The 19977-nt window shown below is 47.8% G+C and overlaps 1 protein-coding gene across 1 annotated transcript in view; it reads left to right on the top strand.

Moving 5' to 3' along the window:
- The first annotated feature begins 1484 nt into the window (after positions 1–1484).
- LOC140409373 (galectin-3-binding protein-like) overlaps positions 1485–19977 on the top strand; it is a 377423-nt gene continuing 358930 nt past the window's right edge. The window contains exons 1-2 of the mRNA XM_072497818.1: positions 1485–1549; positions 5406–5468. The gene's annotated coding sequence lies outside the window, so the exon portion shown is untranslated. The remainder of the gene's footprint in view (positions 1550–5405; positions 5469–19977) is intronic.

Here is a 19977-nt window from a genome sequence, read left to right as displayed (position 1 = left end):
ATCCTCCACTGTATCAATGATACCAACATAAAACATATTTTCCAGGGAAAAACTGAGAAATTCTGTTTTTGAATTATTGTTTTCCATTCTATCAATGGTGCGAATATTGAAATGTTGTTGCTGTGTCGTACTAGAATATATGCTAATGTGCCCTTTGGTTAGGTGGGGTTACTGGTTTAAGTGTGTGTTACCACATCAGAAGCACGTCATGATGTCGTCTCTCTGACTCATGATGCACGTTCGCGCATGCTCAGACCTCTTTTGTTGAGCCTCGCATTTCTGAACGAACTGCGCATGCCCCGAGCTGGACTGCACAACGCAAGATGGCTGCCATCCCGAACATGCCTATTTGCTGCCTGCGACACCATTTTAATTTTTTCAACCTCGAGCTAGATTTTCACACCTTTTTCCCAGTGACAAAGCTCCAAAAATTGATTTCTGCTTTGCTCATGAGAAATACATCTTTCGATCACGATTTTGAGTGTTAGATCATTCATTCTGGCTTCATAAAACCACAGAATTTATAGTGCGGAAGGAGGCCATTCAGCCCATCGAGTCTGCACCGGCCCATGGAAAGAGCATCCCACCCAAGCCCCACGCCTCCACCCTATCCCCGTTATCCCCATAACCTAACCCAACGTTTTTGGACACCAAGGGGCAATTTAGTATGTCCAATCCACCTTTCCTGCAGAACTTTGGACTGTGGGAGAAAATCCACACAGACACGGGGAGAACGTGCAGACTCCACACAGACAGTGACCCAAGCCGGGAATCGAACCTCGGACCCTGGAGCTGTGAAGCAAACATGCTAGCCACTGTGCTGCTGTGCTGCCCTTTGCCCGTGTTGTCATAGTAATCCTTCTCTTAGGCTTTTATTATTTAGTCCATAAACGATTTGATCTCTTATTAAAGTGATACGTAAGTCAGCAAAATTACATGTTTGTGCTAGCAGTTTTAAGTCGGTGACAAAGCTTGTGATGGTTCACCATTTTTCTCTAATCGTTTATGAAACCTGAAACGCTCCAGTGTTTCATTTGTCTGCATCTTGCAGTGGTATTCAAACTTCGAGATAATCACACCAAATCTGCTTTTATGTTCGCCTTCAGCGTAAATAAATGAATTATATATTTCTGCAGCTTGCTGACCTGCCATTGACAGTCGCAGTGCTATTCTTCCAGCTTCAGAGGCTGTATTTAAGCCATGAGCTTCCAAATAGAGTTGGAACTGTTGTTTAAATAGTTTCCAATTTAAATTTATGTTACCGGCAGTTTTCAGCTGCCGTGGAGTGTGAACGTGGTCCATCGAATCGATTTGTTGTCGAGGATCCGTTTGCTGCGAAGACTTCCGCAGTCGAACAGTCGGTATTGGAACTTTTTCTTTTCTTTTCTAATATTACTACGAATGTTCTTAAAGCTTTGTTTTTACCTGGTACCATGTTATATTACAGGGGTGTCATATATATGCTACACATTTGCCTTGCCAAGTTATACTTAACTTGAAGTCTTCCAGTTGATGAAAAATGATTTATTGAGTACAAAATAATATACTTGTGAGTTCTTTACTTTAATACTTTGACTAGTAGTAGTATTAACTAAATGGACAATAAAGATAATGCACTACACTCTGAGTTGGTCACACTTCTATCCTCCAGCTACAATACACACAAAGAGAAGAGCGGGTAAACTGCTTGAGCTTGCTTATATACTCCCTGTTAGTGTTGCCATCTAGTGATCATCTGACTGTACTGACTTCACATTAACTAATCATATATTTACATATACAGAGATCACTACAGTACGTAGCAGATGAGGAACATATCAGACATGATAGAATGGCGGAGCAGAATCGATCGGCCGATTGGCTTAATTCTGCTCCTGTATCTTATGAACTAATGAAGTTATGAACAATGACGGGATAATTAGGGTATTACAAACTATCAGAAGAAATGGGCTATGACTCAATAAGGCCAAATGTCAGTTTGATGTAAACAATATAACGTTCCCAGGAGACAGATTATCTGTTCAAGGAATAGAGCCTGATGACATGAAGATACAAGTTATCATAAATATGCCTCGACCAATAGACAAAAAGGGATTACTGAGCATACTGGGCATGATCAACGTCATTGGAAAGTTCATCCCCAATCTTTCAGCAAAGACAGCCTGTCTCTGAGAAGTCCTGGAAACAGTGACTAACTTTACTTGGACAGACAGACATGAACAAGAGTGGGTCACATTAAAAACAGCTCTAACTACAACTCCAGTTTTAACATTTACCAATCCAATAAAAAATACCAATATTTCAACAGATGCATGGAAGGACGGTCTTGGTGCAGTTTTGCTGTAACAGGAAAATGGTATTGATTGTAAACCAGTCGCATATACATCCAGATCAATGACACAATCTGAATGTCGTTATGCTCAAATAGAAAAAGAATGTCTAGTGTTAGTCAACGGCATCTGGAACGAGCTGCCAGGGGCAGTGGTAGAGGCGGGTACAATGTTTTCCTTTAAAAAGCAGATAGACAGTTACATGGGCAGGGTGGGTATAGAGGGATATGGGCCACAAGCGGGCAAGTGGGACTAGCTTAGTGATAGAAACTGGGTGGCATGGACAAGCTGGGCCGAAGGGCCTGTTTCCATGCTGTAAACATCTATGACTCTATGGATTAGAGAAATTCCACAGCTACATGCATGGTTTACCTACCTTCATTGTCGAGACAGATCACAGAACACTGGTTCCCATGGTGAAGAAAAACCTTATTGAGATATAGGGCAGCACGGTAGCACAAGTGGATAGCACTGTGGCTTCACAGCGGCAGGTCCCAGGTTTGATTCCCGGCTTGGGTCACTGTCTGTGCGGACTCTGCATGTTCTCCCCGTGTGCACGTGGGTTTCCTCCGGGTGCTCCGGTTTCCTCCCACAGCCCAAAGACGTGCAGATTAGGTGAATTGGCCATGATACATTGTCCTTAGTGACGATAAAGGTCAGGAGGGGTTAATGGGTTGTGGGGATAGGGTGGAAGTGAGGGCTTCAATGGGTCGGTGCAGACTCGATGGGCCGAATGGCCTCCTTCTGCACTCTATGTTCTATGATGTCTCCTCGTATTCAATGTCTGATTATTAAACTTCAGAGACATGACGCTGAATGAATCTATACACCGGTCAAGCGCATTGCAGACGCAGATGTGTTGTCCAGAGCTACTGAAGAGGATGTACAGCTTCATGTAGAGATGATCATGGAAACACTACCAGTGTCGGATACAAAGTTAAAACTGATTGTTGAAGGAACAGAGAAGGATGAAGTATTACAATTGGTGATCCATAATCTCAACAATGGATGGCCGAAAGCTTCATGTTGTAAACATCATCACATACAATCAGAGCGAAGTGTAGCAACTGGGTTGTTACTGAGGCAATAGTGAATCGTAATGCCACAGTCTCTACACAAGGAGATACCGCAAAGATTTATGAGGGTCACCTTGGAATCGATAAAGGCGAGCAAAGCATGCGAAACACTGTATATTGGCCGGGGATAAACAAAGACGTACAGAACATGGTGGAAAAGTGTACCACTTGTCAATGACATCCATATCGACAAGCAAAGGAACCGCTGGAAATGGGTGAAATTGTGTCAGTTCCTTGGCAAAAGTTTGGGACAGACTTATTCTATCTTGATTTGGTAGTGGTAGATTATTACTCAAATTATCCAGAGATAGCACAATATTGAACTCATCAGCAAATTGTGTAATCATGCACACAAAAACAACATTTGCACAACATGGAATCAGTGATTATGGACTGTGCTTTAGCAGTAAAGAATGGCAGGAATTTGCATGGCAATATGATTTTAAGCATGTAACGTCAAGTCCATTATACCCGCAAACAAATGGCAAAGCAGAAAAAGGGGTTTAGATAGTCAAGCAGTTACTGAAAAAGGTTATGGACAGTCAAGATGATCCATATTTAGCACTGCTAAGTTATTGAATATCTCCATAAGATTGTGGTTCAGTGCCAGAAGCAATGTTGACGAATTGGAAACTATGAACAACTCTGCCACGCCATATCAAGCAAATGCTAAATGAGAAGATAAGAGATCAAATGGAATCTCAGAAGAAGAAACAAAAGGAATATTATGATAGGTCTACCAAGAGTCTGAAACCTTTGAAACCGAATGACACGGTGAGAGTGGAGGACCCTGATGGCTGATCAAAACGTGCTGAGGTATTGCAGGAAAAAGGTCCAACTTCCTGTACTGTGATAGATGAGCAAGGACAGGTTTTAAGGAGGAATGGACGAGCACTCCTAACAGTGAAACAAACTGTTGCTGAACAGCAAGGCGAGGATATATATGAAGGTTTACATTCATCGAAACCGGCACAAGCAGTGAACGGGTTAAATGCCAATGTACAGAATGATGTTCGGACAATGATACAGTCAGGGTAGATGTACCTACAAAAGTTCAGAACAATCACAGATTCACCAGATTTACTAAAGTTGAGACGATCAATGAGAAACAGAAAGAAACCGGAATGGTTGAATCTGTGAATAGACAATATAACTACATGTTATAAAATACATCGTTACGCTTATCATATGTAATAATTACTAAAATAGTGTATAATATGTTCTCTTTGAAATCTCAAGGAAAGGGGATGTAGTGATTTGCATTAACAAGTGTGTGTGTAAATATGTATAGCCTCCGACCAGTAGATGTCAGGTAAGTAGAAGCACGTGACACTGTAGCCTGGGGGGAGTCTTGAGGAGAACCATTGTCAGTCGTGTTTGTATTAGTTCCAGTTTGTTAGCATTAGTTTCTGATCTATAGTTTATTATACTGTAATAAAATTAACTAGTCTTGAACAAGGTGTGTTTAGTACACTGACTCAGTAATTGTCTCTGTACAAGAACATAACAAGAATGTGACAGGGTGAGAGAGAGAGAGAGAGAAAGTGTGAGAGAGTGTGTGAGAGAGAGAGTGAGAGAGATAAAGTGTGTGGGAGAGAGTGTGTGTGTGTGAGAGAGAGAGTGTGTGTGTGAGAGAGTGTGTGTGTGTATGAGAGAGAGAGTGGGAGAGAGAGAGTGTGTGTGAGAGAGAGTGAGGGAGAGTGTGAGAGAGAGTGAGTGAGTGTGAGACAGAATAAGTGTGTATGAGAGACAGTGTGTCAGAGAGTGACAGAGAGAAAGTCTGTGAGAGTGTGTGAGAGAGAGTGTGTGAGAAGAGTGAGTGAGTGTGACAGAGAATGAGTGAGTGCGTGAGAGAATGAGTGTGTGTGAGTGTGAGAGAGAGAATGTGTGTGTGTGAGAGAGTGTCAGTGTCTTGATGTGTGTCTTTGTGTCTGCCTGACTGTCTCTGGGTGTGAGTGTGTGAATGGTGAACATGCGTGTTCTCTCTTTTCTGAAACAGAAAATGAAGTTGAAGCCGACCTGATATTTAAAGAGGGAGAGATCCAGAGAGTTTCCTGGGAAGGTAAGTGATATAATGACCGACCTCAGGTAGTTGCAGCAATAAGGGACGGGAATAGTTTAATAAATGTTGTTAAATCATTTAATTTTTGAGAGAAATGTCACTCAGCATGGTGCAGTGCTCCAACTGTGAGATGTGGCAGATTTGTGATGCTTCCAGCATTCCGATCGACTACATCTGCAGCAAGTATAAACAATGGCAGCTCCTCACAGACCGCGTGGTTCAGTTAGAGCAGCAGTTGGGTGCACTTAGGAGCATGCAGATGGCGGAAAGCATCATAGGTAGGAGTTATAGAGACGTGGTCACAACCAAGGTGCAGGCAGATAGATGGGTTACCGCTAGAAAGGGCAGGCGGTCAGTGCAGGAATCCCTTGTGGCTGTCCCCCTCTCTAACAGGTATACCGTTTTGGATACTGTTGGGGGGGACAGCCTATCAGGGAAAACAACAGGAGCCTGAACAGTGGCATCACGGCTGGCTCTGTTGCTCAGCAGGGGAGGGCAAAGTGCAGGAGAGCGATAGTTATAGGGGACTAGTAAGGGGCACGGATAGGCGCTTCTGTGGGCGTGAAAGAGACTCCAATCGCAAGTCACTGTCTGTGCGAAGTCTGCACGTTCTCCCCGTGTCTGCGTGGGTTTCCTCCGGGTGCTCCGGTTTTCTCCCAGAAGTTCCGAAAGACGTGCTGTTAGGTGAATTGGACATTCTGAATTCTGCCTCTGTGTCCCCGAACAGGCGCCGGAATGTGGCGACTAGGGGATTTTGACAATAGCTTCATTGCACTGTTAGGGGTTGATTTAGCACAGGGGGCTAAACAGCTGGCTTGTAATGCAGAACAAGACCAGCAGCGCAGGTTCAATTCCTGTACCAGCAGCCCCAGACAGGCGCCAGAATGCAGTGACTAGGGGCTTTTCACATTAACTTCATTGAAGCCTACTTGTGACAATAAGCGATAATTATTATTATTAATAATGTAAGTCTACTTGTGACACTAATAAAGATTATGAGATTATTATTATTCCAGAGGCTTGGTCAAGGGAAGGACAGGATTGGGAGTAAAATGTTCCAGGATATAGATGTTTCTAGCGGGATAGAGGGGGATGTAAAAGCGGTGAGGGAGTTGCATTATTGGTGAAGGAGAATATCACAGCTATGCTGAGGGAGGACACCTCGGAGGGTTCAGGCAGCGAGGCAATCTGGATAGAGCTCAGGTTTAGGAAGGGTGCTGTCACAATGTTGGGGGTTCACTACAGACCTCCTAACAGCCTGCGGGAGATAGAGGAGCATATATTGTTAATTAGTTAATTTGCAGCTTGTTAAATAGTTAATTGGATTAGGCCAGTTTACAGAGGCTTGAGTCACAGTAAAAAGGTGAGCCAGCCACAGTGCTGACTGTGTTTGCACGAGTGCTAAATTTGGGTGCATTTGAGTGCTATAGTGAGAGTTTGGTGATGGAGGGAGTGCTGAATTTGGGTGCATTTCAGTGCTGTAGTGAGAATTTGGTGACTGAGGGGGTTAGGTGAGGAGGAAGCGAAGTGCTTCTTTCATTTCATTTCCTCAAAGAGCGTGAAGGGAGCCGGGAGTTTACAGCGAGTGCAGCTGACTGGGAGCAGAGTCGGAGGGCGAAGTTCCAGTTGGTTAACAGCTATATTTGTTTTCCGGGTCCTTAGGGGGGAGGGGGAGCAGCCCCAAGTCGTGGTCCACATTGGCACTAACGACATAGTTAGGAAAGGGGACAAGGATGTCAGGCAGGCTTTCAGGGAGCTAGGATGGAAGCTCAGAACTAGAACAAACAGAGTTGTTATCTCTGGGTTGTTGCCCGTGCCACGTGATAGTGAGATGAGGAATAGGGAGAGAGAGCATTTAAACACGTGGCTACAGGGATGGTGCAGGCGGGAGGGATTCAGATTTCTGGATAACTGGGGCTCTTTCTGGGGAAGGTGGGACCTCTACAGACAGGATGGTCTACATCTGAACCTGAGGGGCACAAATATCCTGGGGGGAGATTTGTTAGTGCTCTTGGGGGGGGGGGGTTTAAACTAATGCAGCAGGGGCATGGGAACCTGGATTGTAGTTTTAGGGTATGGGAGAATGAGAGTATAGAGGTCAGGAGCACAGATTTGACGTCGCAGGAGGGGGCCAGTGTTCAGGTAGGTGGTTTGAAGTGTGTCTACTTCAATGCCAGGAGTATACGAAACAAGGTAGGGGAACTGGCAGCATGGGTTGGTACCTGGGACTTCGATGTTGTGGCCATTTCGGAGACATGGATAGAGCAGGGACAGGAATGGATGTTGCAGGTTCCGGGGTTTAGGTGTTTTAGTAAGCTCTGAGAAGGAGGCAAAAGAGGGGGAGGTGTGGCGCTGCTAGTCAAGAGCAGTATTACGGTGGCGGAGAGGATGCTAGATGGGGACTCTTCTTCCAAGGTAGTATGGGCTGAAGTTAGAAACAGGAATGGAGAGGTCACCCTGTTGGGAGTTTTTTATAGGCCTCCTAATAGTTCTAGGGATGTAGAGGAAAGGATGGCGAAGATGATTCTGGATAAGAGCGAAAGTAACAGGGTAGTTATTATGGGAGACTTTAACTTTCCAAATATTGACTGGAAAAGATATAGTTCGAGTACAATAGATGGGTCGCTTTTTTTACAGTGTGTGCAGGAGGGTTTCCTGAAACAATATGTTGACAGGCCAACAAGAGGTGAGGCCACGTTGGATTTGGTTTTGGGTAATGAACCAGGCCAGGTGTTGGATTTGGAGGTAGGAGAGCACTTTGGGGACAGTGACCACAATTCGGTGACGTTTACGTTAAGGATGGAAAGGGATAAGTATACACCGCAGGGCAAGAGTTATAGCTGGGGGTAGGGCAATTATGATGCCATTAGACGTGAATTGGGGGGGGGGGGATAAGGTGGAGAAGTAGGCTGCAAGTGTTGGGCACACTGGATAAGTGGGGCTTGTTCAAGGATCAGCTACTGCGTGTTCTTGATAAGTATGTACCGGTCAGGCAGGGAGGAAGGCGTCGAGCGAGGGAACCGTGGTTTACCAAGAAAGTGGAATCTCTTGTTAAGAGGAAGAAGGAGGCCTATGTGAAGATGAGGTGTGAAGTTTCAGTTGGGGCGATGGATAGTTACAAGGTAGCGAGGAAGGATCTAAAGATAGAGCTAAGACGAGCAAGGAGGGGACATGAGAAGTATTTGGCAGGAAGGATCAAGGAAAACCCAAAAGCTTTCTATAGGTATGTCAGGAATAAGCGAATGACTAGGGAAAGAGTAGGACCAGTCAAGGACAGGGATGGGAAATTGTGTGTGGAGTCTGAAGAGATAGGCGAGATACTAAATGAATGTTTTTCGTCAGTATTCACTCAGGAAAAAGATAATGTTGTGGAGGAGAATGCGGAGCCGCAGGCTAATAGAATAGATGGCATTGAGGTGCGTAGGGAAGAGGTGTTGGCAATTCTGGACAGGCTGAAAATAGATAAGTCCCCGGGACCTGATGGGATTTATCCTAGGATTCTCTGGGAGGCCAGGGAAGAGATTGCTGGACCTTTGGCTTTGATTTTTATGTCATCATTGGCTACAGGAATAGTGCCAGAGGACTGGAGGACAGCAAATGTGGTCCCTTTGTTCAAAAAGGGGAGCAGAGACAACCCCGGCAACTATAGACCGGTGAGCCTCACGTCTGTAGTGGGTAAAGTCTTGGAGGGGATTATAAGAGACAAGATTTATAATCATCTAGATAGGAATAATATGATCAGGGATAGTCAGCATGGCTTTGTGAAGGGTAGGTCATGCCTCACAAACCTTATTGAGTTCTTTGAGAAGGTGACTGAACAGGTAGATGAGGGTAGAGCAGTTGATGTGGTGTATATGGATTTCAGCAAAGCGTTTGATAAGGTTCCCCACGGTAGGCTATTGCAGAAAATACGGAGGCTGGGGATTGAGGGTGATTTAGAGATGTGGATCAGAAATTGGCTAGCTGAAAGAAGACAGAGGGTGGTGGTTGATGGGAAATGTTCAGAATGGAGTACAGTCACAAGTGGAGTACCACAAGGATCTGTTCTGGGGCCGTTGCTGTTTGTCATTTTTATCAATGACCTAGAGGAAGGCGCAGAAGGGTGGGTGAGTAAATTTGCAGACGATACTAAAGTCGGTGGTGTTGTCGATAGTGTGGAAGGATGTAGCAGGTTACAGAGGGACATAGATAAGATGCAGAGCTGGGCTGAGAGGTGGCAAATGGAGTTTAATGTAGAGAAGTGTGAGGTGATTCACTTTGGAAGAAATAACAGGAATGCGGAATATTTGGCTAATGGTAAAGTTCTTGAAAGTGTGGATGAGCAGAGGGATCTAGGTGCCCATGTACATAGATCCCTGAAAGTTGCCACCCAGGTTGATAGGGTTGTGAAGAAGGCCTATGGAGTGTTGGCCTTTATTGGTAGAGGAATTGAGTTCCGGAGTCGGGAGGTCATGTTGCAGCTGTACAGAACTCTGGTTCGGCCGCATTTGGAGTATTGCGTACAGTTCTGGTCACCGCATTATAGGAAGGACGTGGAGGCTTTGGAGCGGGTGCAGAGGAGATTTACCAGGATGTTGCCTGGTATGGAGGGAAAATCTTATGAGGAAAGGCTGATGGACTTGAGGTTGTTTTCGTTGGAGAGAAGAAGGTTAAGAGGAGACTTAATAGAGGCATACAAAATGATCAGGGGGTTAGATAGGGTGGACAGTGAGAGCCTTCTCCCGCGGATGGAAATGGCTGGCACGAGGGGACATAGCTTTAAACTGAGGGGTAATAGATATAGGACAGAGGTCAGAGGTAGGTTCTTTACGCAAAGAGTAGTGAGGCCGTGGAATGCCCTACCTGCTACAGTAGTGAACTCGCCAACATTGAGGGCATTTAGAAGTTTATTGGATAAACATATGGATGATAATGGCATCGTGTAGGTTAGATGGCTTTTGTTTCGGTGCAACATCGTGGGCCGAAGGGCCTGTACTGCGCTGTATTGTTCTATGTTCTATGTTCTATATTCTGTAAGGTAAGAGTTGTTTGTTTTGGGGACTTTTAATTTTTAATTTGATTAAATTTTATTTTTTGTTTGTTTTTGATTTTTGGGGGCAGCAAGCTATCATTGTATCATTTCACAGAATTACCAATTTTAGAGGGTTCATTTGGGAGAGTAGCAGCAGTATATATATATATATATGTTTTTAAAGGACCTAACAGGTGTTTAATCTTTTCTTTTTTTTCTTTTTTCCCCCCTTGAAATCTCTTTGGGAATTCAGATCAGAGGGTATGGATGCGAGGGCAGTTGCATGCTCCTCCTGTAGAATGTGGCAGATGAGGGCTACCACATGTGTCCCCGCGGACTACACCTGCGGGAATTGTACCCAACTCCAGCTCCTCGGAGACCGTGTTAGGGAACTGGAGCTGGAGCTGGATGAACTTCAGATCATCCGGGAGGAAGAGAGGGTGATAGAGAAGAGTTACAGGGAGGTAGCCACACCCAAGGTGCAGGACAAGAGTAGCTGGGTTGCAGTCAGTGGAAGGAAAACGAACGGGCAGACAATGCGGAGATCCCTCGTGGCCGTTCCCCTTCAAAACAAGTATACCCTTTTGGATGCTGTTTGGGGGGGATGACCTACCGGGGGAAGGCCCTAGCAGCCAGGTCTCTGGCACTGAGTCTGGCTCTGTGGCTCAGAAGGGAAGGGGGAGAATAGAAAAGCAACAGTGATAGGAGACTCAATGGTTAGGGGAATGGATAGCAGATTCTGTGGTCACGAGCGAGCCTCCCAGAAGGTAATGTTGCCTCCCGGGTGCCAGGGCCAGGGATGTCTCGGATCGAGTCTACAGGATTCTTAAGGGGGAGGGGGAGCAACCAGAAGTCGTGGTGCACATAGGCACCAACGACATAGCTAAGACAAGGGATCAGGATCTAAAAAGTGACTTTAGGGAGTTTGGCTGGAAGCTAAAGAGCAGGACAAGCACAGGAGTAATCTCAGGATTGCTACCGATGCCACGTGCAAGTGAGGCAAGGAACAGAGAGCGAGTGAAGGTGAACATGTGGCTACTTGGCTGGTGCAGGAGGGAAGGCTTCAGATATGTGGATCATTAGGATATCTTCTGGGGAAGGTGGGGCCTATACATGAAAGACAGGTTGCACCTAAACTGGACGGGCACCAATATCCTGGGTGGGAGGTTTGCGAGAGCTCTTCGGGAGGGTTTAAACTAGTTTGGCAGGGGGATGGGAACCAGAGCTATGGATCAGAGGATAGGGTAGCTGTTGAACAGGCAGAAATAGTACGCAGCAAGTCTCTGAGGAAGGATAGACAGTTGATAGAGCAAAGCTGGACTCAGTGGAATGGGTTGAAGTGCGCCTGTTTCAATGAAAGGAGTGTCAGGAATAAGGGAGATGAACTTAAGAGTATTGATCAGTACTTGGAACGACGATGTTGTGGCCATGACGGAGACATGGATTTCACAGGGGCAGGAATGGTTGTTAGATGTTCCGGGATTTAGATGTTTTCAGAAGAATAGGGAGGGAGGTAAAAGAGGACGGGGAGTGGCACTGTTAATTAGGGAGTGCACCACAGCTGCAGAAAAGGAGGTAGTTGAGGAGGATTTGACTACTGAGTCAGTATGGGTGGAAGTCAGAAACAAGAAAGGAGCAGTCACTTTATTGGGAGTTTTCTATCAACCCCCCAATAGTAGCAGAGAGATAGAGGAACAGATTGGGGGGCAGATCTTGGAAAAGTGCAGAAGTATCAGAGTTGTTGTCATGGGTGACTCCAAGTTTCCTAATGTTGACTGGAACCTCCTTAGTGCAAATGGTTTGGATGGCGCAGATTTTATCAGGTGTGTACAGGAACGATTCCTGACTCAATATGTAGATAGGCCGACTAGGGGGGGGAGGCCATATTGGACATGGTGCTCGGCAACGAACCAGGCCAGGTGTCAGATGTCTCGGTGGGAGAGCATTTCGGTGACAGTGACCACAACTCCTTGACCTTTACCATAGTCATGGAGAGGGATAGGAACAGACAGTCTGGGAAGGTATTTAATTGGGGGAGGGGAAATTATGCTGCTGTTAGACAGGAGCTGAGGAGCATAAAGTGGGAACAATTGTTCTTGGGGAAATGCACATCAGTAATGTAGGGGTTGTTTAAGGCGCACTTGCTGCGAGTGCTGGATAGTTTTATCCCACTTAGACGAGGAAGGAATGGTAAGGTGAAGGAGCCTTGGATTACAAGAGAAGTGGAACTTCTAGTCAAGAGGAAGAAGGAAGCTTACATAAGGTTGAGGAAGCAAGGATCTGACACGGCTCTAGAGGGTTACAAGGTAGCCAGGAAGGAACTCAAAAATTGACTGAGGAGAGCTAGAAGGGGGCATGAAAAAACCTTGGCGGGAAGGATTAGGGAAAACGCCAAGGCATTCTACACTTATGTGAGAAATAAGAGCATGATCAGAGTGAGAGTCGGGCCAATCATGGATAGTGGAGGGAACTTGTGCCTCGAGTCTGAGGAGATGGTGGAGGCCCTAAATAAATACTTTGCTTCAGTATTCACAAGCGAGAGGGACCTTGTTGCTCATGAGCACAGTGTGAACCAGGTTAATGGACTCAAACAGGTTGATATTAAGAAGGAGGATGTGCTGGAAACTTTGAAAAGCATCAGGATAGATAAGTCCCCTGGGCCTGACGCGATATACCCAAGGTTACTGCAGGAACCGAGGGAGGAGATTGCTGCGCTGTTGGCGATGATCTTTGCTTCCTCACTCTCCACTGGAGCCAACTGGAGCTCCTCACAGACCGCATGGTTCGGCTGGAGCGGCAATTGGATGCACTTAGGAGCATGCAGGTGGTGGAAAGCGTCATAGATCGCAGTTATGTAGATGTGGTCACACCCAAGGTGCAGGCAGAGAAATGGGTGACCACCAGAAAGGGCAGGCAGTCAGTGCAGGAATCCCCTGTGGTTGTCCCCCTCTCAAACAGATATACTCCTTTGGATACTGTCGGGGGGGATAGCCTATCAGGGGAAAACAGCAGCAGCCAGAGCAGTGGCACCACGGCTGGCTCTGATGTTCAGAAGGGAGGGTCAAAGCGCAGAAGAGTAATAGTAATAGGGGACTCTATAGTCAGGGGCACAGATAGGCGCTTCTGTGGACGTGAAAGAGACTCCAGGATGGTATGTTGCCTCCCTGGTGCCAGGGTCCAGGATGTTTCCGAACGGGTAGAGGGCATCCTGAAGGGGGAGAGCAAACAGGCAGAGGTCGTTGTACATATTGGTACTAACGACATAGGCAGGAAGGGGCATGAGGTCCTGCAGCAGGAGTTCAGGGAGCTCGGCACAAACTTAAAAGACAGGACCTCGAGGGTTGTGATCTCGGGATTACTCCCTGTGCCACGTGCCAGTGAGGCTAGAAATAGGAAGATAGAGCAGCTAAACACGTGGCTAAACAGCTGGTGTAGGAGGGAGGGTTTCCATTATCTGGACCACTGGGAGCTCTTCCGGGGCAGGTGTGACCTGTATAAGAAGGACGGGTTGCATCTAAACCGGAGAGGCATAAATATCCTGGCCGCGAAGTTTGCTAGTGTCACACGGGAGGGTTTAAACTAGTATGGCAGGGGGGTGGGCACGGGAGCAATAGGTCAGAAGGTGAGAGCATTGAGGGAGAACTAGGGAATAGGGACAGTGTGGCTCTGAGGCAGAGCAGACAGGGAGAAGTTGCTGAACACAGCGGGGCTGGTGGCCTGAAGTGTGTATGTTTTAATGCAAGAAGTATTACGGGTAAGGCAGATGAACTTAGAGCTTGGATTAGTACTTGGAACTATGATGTTGTTGCCATTACAGAGACCTGGATGAGGGAAGGGCAGGATTGGCAGCTAAACTTTCCAGGATTTAGATGTTTCAGGCGGGATAGAGGGGGATGTAAAAGGGGAGGCGGGGTTGCGCGACTGGTTCGGGAGAATATCACAGCTGTACTGCGAGAGGACACCTCAGTGGGCAGTGAGGCTATATGGGTAGAGATCAGGGATAAGAAGGGTGCAGTCACAATGTTGGGGGTTTACTACAGGCCTCCCAACAGCCAGCGGGAGATAGAGGAGCAGATAGGTAGACAGATTTTGGAAAAGAGTAAAAACAACAGTGTTGTGGTGATGGGAGACTTCAACTTCCCCAATATTGACTGGGACTCACTGAGTGCCAGGGGCTTAGACGGGGCGGAGTTTGTAAGGAGCATCCAGGAGGGCTTCTTAAAACAATATGTAGTCAGTCCAACTAGGGAAGGGGCGGTACTGGACCTGGTATTGGGGAATGAGCCCGGCCAGGTGGTAGATGTTTCAGTAGGGGAGCATTTCGGTAACAGTGACCACAATTCAGTAAGTTTTAAAGTACTGGTGGACAAGGATAAGATTGGTCCTAGGATGAATGTGCTAAATTGGGGGAAGGCTAAATATAACAATATTAGGCGGGAACTGAAGAACATAGATTGGGGGCGGATGTTTGAGGGCAAATCAGCATCTGACATGTGGGAGGCTTTCAAGTGGCAGTTGAAAGGAATTCAGGACCGGCATGTTCCTGTGAGGAAGAAGGATACATACGGCAATTTTCGGGAACCTTGGATGACGAGAGACATTGTAGGCCTCGTCAAAAAGAAAAAGGAGGCATTTGTCAGGGCTAAAAGGCTGGGAACAGACGAAGCCTGCGTGGAATATAAGGAAAGTAGGAAGGAACTTAAGCAAGGAGTCAGGAGGGCTAGAAGGGGTCACGAAAAGTCATTGGCAAATAGGGTTAAGGAAAATCCCAAGGCTTTTTACACGTACATAAAAAGCAAAAGGGTAGCCAGGGAAAGGGTTGGCCCACTGAAGGATAGGCAAGGGAATCTATGTGTGGAGCCAGAGGAAATGGGCGAGGTACTAAATGAATACTTTGCATCAGTATTCACCAAAGAGAAGAAATTGGTAGATGTTGAGTCTGGAGAAGGGTGTGTAGATAGCCTGGGTCACATTGAGATCCAAAAAGAAGAGGTGTTGGGTGTCTTAAAAAATATTAAGGTAGATAAGTCCCCAGGGCCTGATGGGATCTACCCCAGAATACTGAAGGAGGCTGGAGAGGAAATTGCTGAGGCCTTGACAGAAATCTTTGGATCCTCGCTGTCTTCAGGGGATGTACCGGAGGACTGGAGAATAGCCAATGTTGTTCCTCTGTTTAAGAAGGGTAGCAAGGATAATCCCGGGAACTACAGGCCGGTGAGCCTTACTTCAGTGGTAGGGAAATTATCATCATAGAATTTACAGAGCAGAAGGAGGCCATTCGGCCCATCGAGTCTGCACCGGCTCTTGGAAAGAGCACCCTACCCAAGGTCAACACCGCCACCCTATCCCCATAACACACTAACCCCACCCAACACTAAGGGCAATTTTGGGCACTAAGGGCAATTTATCATGGCCAATCCACCTAACCCGCACATCTTTTGACTGGAGAGAATTCTTCGAGACAGGATCTAGTCACATTTGGAAGCAAATGGACGTATTAGTGAGAGGCAGCACGGTTTTGTGAAGGGGAGGTCGTGTCTCACTAACTTGATAGAGTTTTTCGAGGAGGTCACTAAGATGATTGATGCAGGTAGGGCAGTGGATGTTGTCTATATGGACTTCAGTAAGGCCTTTGACAAGGTCCCTCATGGTAGACTAGTACAAAAGGTGAAGTCACACAGGATCAGGGCTGAGCTGGCAAGGTAGATACAGAACTGGCTCGGCCATAGAAGGCAGAGAGTAGCAATGGAAGGATGCTTTTCTAATTGGAGGGCTGTGACCAGTCGTGTTCCACAGGGATCAGTGCTGGGACCTTTGCTCTTTGTAGTATATATAAATGATTTGAAGGAAAATGTAACTGGTCTGATTAGAAAGTTTGCAGACGACACAAAGGTTGGTGGAATTGCGGATAGCGATGAGGACTGTCGGAGGATACAGCAGGATTTAGATTGTTTGGAGACTTGGGCAGAGAGATGGCAGATGGAGTTTAATCCGGACAAATATGAGGTAATGCATTTTGGAAGGTCTAATGCAGGTAGGGAATATACGGTGAATGGTAGAACCCTCAAGAGTATTGAAAGTCAAAGAGATCTAGGAGTACAAGTCCACAGGTCATTGAAAGGGGCAACACAGGTGCAGAAGGTAGTCAAGAAGGCATACGGCATGCTTGCCTTCATTGGCCGGGGCATTGAGTATAAGAATTGGCAAGTCATGTTGCAGCTTTATAGAACCTTAGTTAGGCCACACTTGGAGTATAGTGTTCAATTCTGGTCGCCACACTACCAGAAGGATGTGGAGGCTTTAGAGAGGGTGCTGAAGAGATTTACCAGAATGTTGCCTGGTATGGAGGGCATTAGCTATGAGGAGCGGTTGAATAAACTCGGTTTGTTCTCACTGGAACGAAGGAGGTTGAGGGGAGACCTGATAGAGGTCTACAAAATTATGAGGGGCATAGACAGAGTGGATAGTCAGAGGCTTTTCCCCAGGGTAGAGGGGTCAATTACTAGGGGGCATAGGTTTAAGGTGAGAGGGGCAAGGTTTAGAGTAGATGTACGAGGCAAGTTTTTTATGCAGAGGGTAGTGGGTGCTTGGAACTCGCTACCGGAGGAGGTGGTGGAAGCAGGGATGATAGTGACATTTAAGGGGCATCTTGACAAATACATGAATAGGATGGGAATAGATGGGACCCAGGAAGTGTAGAAAATTGGCAGTCGATTTCGGCGGCGTGAGAGCAGCTGGTGAGTCAGTTTCAGCGGGAGCATTGCGGAAGGAGGTTGCTGGGAGGTAAGTCAACCCTTAAAAGCACTTCTCTTTGCAGGGGCAGGCCAGTCGATTTCGGCGGCGTGAGAGCAGCTGGTGAGTCAGTTTCAGCGGGAGCATTGCGGAAGGAGGTTGCTGGGAGGTAAGTCAACCCTTAAAAGCACTTCTCTTTGCAGGGGCAGGCCAGTCGATTTCGGCGGCGTGAGAGCAACTGGTGAGTCAGTTTCAGCGGGAGCATTGCGGAAGGAGGTTGCTGGGAGGTAAGTCAACCTTTAAAAGCACTTCTCTTTGCAGGGGCAGGCCAGTCGATTTCGGCGGCGTGAGAGCAGCTGGTGAGTCAGTTTCAGCGGGAGCATTGCGGAAGGAGGTTGCTGGGAGGTAAGTCAACCTTTAAAAGCACTTCTCTTTGCAGGGGCAGGCCAGTCGATTTCGGCGGCGTGAGAGCAGCTGGTGAGTCAGTTTCAGCGGGAGCATTGCGGAAGGAGGTTGCTGGGAGGTAAGTCAACCTTTAAAAGCACTTCTCTTTGCAGGGGCAGGCCAGTCGATTTCGGCGGCGTGAGAGCAGCTGGTGAGTCAGTTTCAGCGGGAGCATTGCGGAAGGAGGTTGCTGGGAGGTAAGTCAACCTTTAAAAGCACTTCTCGTTGCAGGGGCAGGCCAGTCGATTTCGGCGGCGTGAGAGCAGCTGGTGAGCCAGTTTCAGCGGGAGCATTGCGGAAGGAGGTTGCTGGGAGGTAAGTCAACCTTTAAAAGCACTTCTCTTTGCAGGGGCAGGCCAGTCGATTTCGGCGGCGTGAGAGCAGCTGGTGAGTCAGTTTCAGCGGGAGCATTGCGGTAGGAGGTTGCTGGGAGGTAAGTCAACCCTTAAAAGCACTTCTCTTTGCAGGGGCAGGCCAGTCGATTTCGGCGGCGTGAGAGCAGCTGGTGAGTCAGTTTCAGCGGGAGCATTGCGGTAGGAGGTTGCTGGGAGGTAAGTCAACCCTTAAAAGCACTTCTCTTTGCAGGGGCAGGCCAGTCGATTTCGGCGGCGTGAGAGCAGCTGGTGAGTCAGTTTCAGTGGGAGCATTGCGGAAGGAGGTTGCTGGGAGGTAAGTCAACCCTTAAAAGCACTTCTCTTTGCAGGGGCAGGCCAGTCGATTTCGGCGGCGTGAGAGCAGCTGGTGAGTCAGTTTCAGCGGGAGCATTGCGGAAGGGGGTTGCTGGGAGGTAAGTCAACCCTTAAAAGCACTTCTCTTTGCAGGGGCAGGCCAGTCGATTTTGGCGGCGTGAGAGCAGCTGGTGAGTCAGTTTCAGCGGGAGCATTGCGGAAGGAGGTTGCTGGGAGGTAAGTCAACCTTTAAAAGCACTTCTCTTTGCAGGGGCAGGCCAGTCGATTTCGGCGGCGTGAGAGCAGCTGGTGAGTCAGTTTCAGCGGGAGCATTGCGGAAGGAGGTTGCTGGGAGGTAAGTCAACCCTTAAAAGCACTTCTCTTTGCAGGGGCAGGCCAGTCGATTTCGGCGGCGTGAGAGCAACTGGTGAGTCAGTTTCAGCGGGAGCATTGCGGAAGGAGGTTGCTGGGAGGTAAGTCAACCTTTAAAAGCACTTCTCTTTGCAGGGGCAGGCCAGTCGATTTCGGCGGCGTGAGAGCAGCTGGTGAGTCAGTTTCAGCGGGAGCATTGCGGAAGGAGGTTGCTGGGAGGTAAGTCAACCCTTAAAAGCACTTCTCTTTGCAGGGGCAGGCCAGTCGATTTCGGCGGCGTGAGAGCAGCTGGTGAGTCAGTTTCAGCGGGAGCATTGCGGAAGGAGGTTGCTGGGAGGTAAGTCAACCCTTAAAAGCACTTCTCTTTGCAGGGGCAGGCCAGTCGATTTCGGCGGCGTGAGAGCAACTGGTGAGTCAGTTTCAGCGGGAGCATTGCGGAAGGAGGTTGCTGGGAGGTAAGTCAACCTTTAAAAGCACTTCTCTTTGCAGGGGCAGGCCAGTCGATTTCGGCGGCGTGAGAGCAGCTGGTGAGTCAGTTTCAGCGGGAGCATTGCGGAAGGAGGTTGCTGGGAGGTAAGTCAACCTTTAAAAGCACTTCTCTTTGCAGGGGCAGGCCAGTCGATTTCGGCGGCGTGAGAGCAGCTGGTGAGTCAGTTTCAGCGGGAGCATTGCGGAAGGAGGTTGCTGGGAGGTAAGTCAACCTTTAAAAGCACTTCTCTTTGCAGGGGCAGGCCAGTCGATTTCGGCGGCGTGAGAGCAGCTGGTGAGTCAGTTTCAGCGGGAGCATTGCGGAAGGAGGTTGCTGGGAGGTAAGTCAACCTTTAAAAGCACTTCTCGTTGCAGGGGCAGGCCAGTCGATTTCGGCGGCGTGAGAGCAGCTGGTGAGCCAGTTTCAGCGGGAGCATTGCGGAAGGAGGTTGCTGGGAGGTAAGTCAACCTTTAAAAGCACTTCTCTTTGCAGGGGCAGGCCAGTCGATTTCGGCGGCGTGAGAGCAGCTGGTGAGTCAGTTTCAGCGGGAGCATTGCGGTAGGAGGTTGCTGGGAGGTAAGTCAACCCTTAAAAGCACTTCTCTTTGCAGGGGCAGGCCAGTCGATTTCGGCGGCGTGAGAGCAGCTGGTGAGTCAGTTTCAGCGGGAGCATTGCGGTAGGAGGTTGCTGGGAGGTAAGTCAACCCTTAAAAGCACTTCTCTTTGCAGGGGCAGGCCAGTCGATTTCGGCGGCGTGAGAGCAGCTGGTGAGTCAGTTTCAGCCGGAGCATTGCGGAAGGAGGTTGCTGGGAGG

Source organism: Scyliorhinus torazame, chromosome 3 (assembly GCF_047496885.1).
Source record: "Scyliorhinus torazame isolate Kashiwa2021f chromosome 3, sScyTor2.1, whole genome shotgun sequence".
Taxonomy (NCBI): Eukaryota; Metazoa; Chordata; class Chondrichthyes; order Carcharhiniformes; family Scyliorhinidae; genus Scyliorhinus; species Scyliorhinus torazame.
This window is presented reverse-complemented; position numbering and strand designations above follow the sequence as displayed.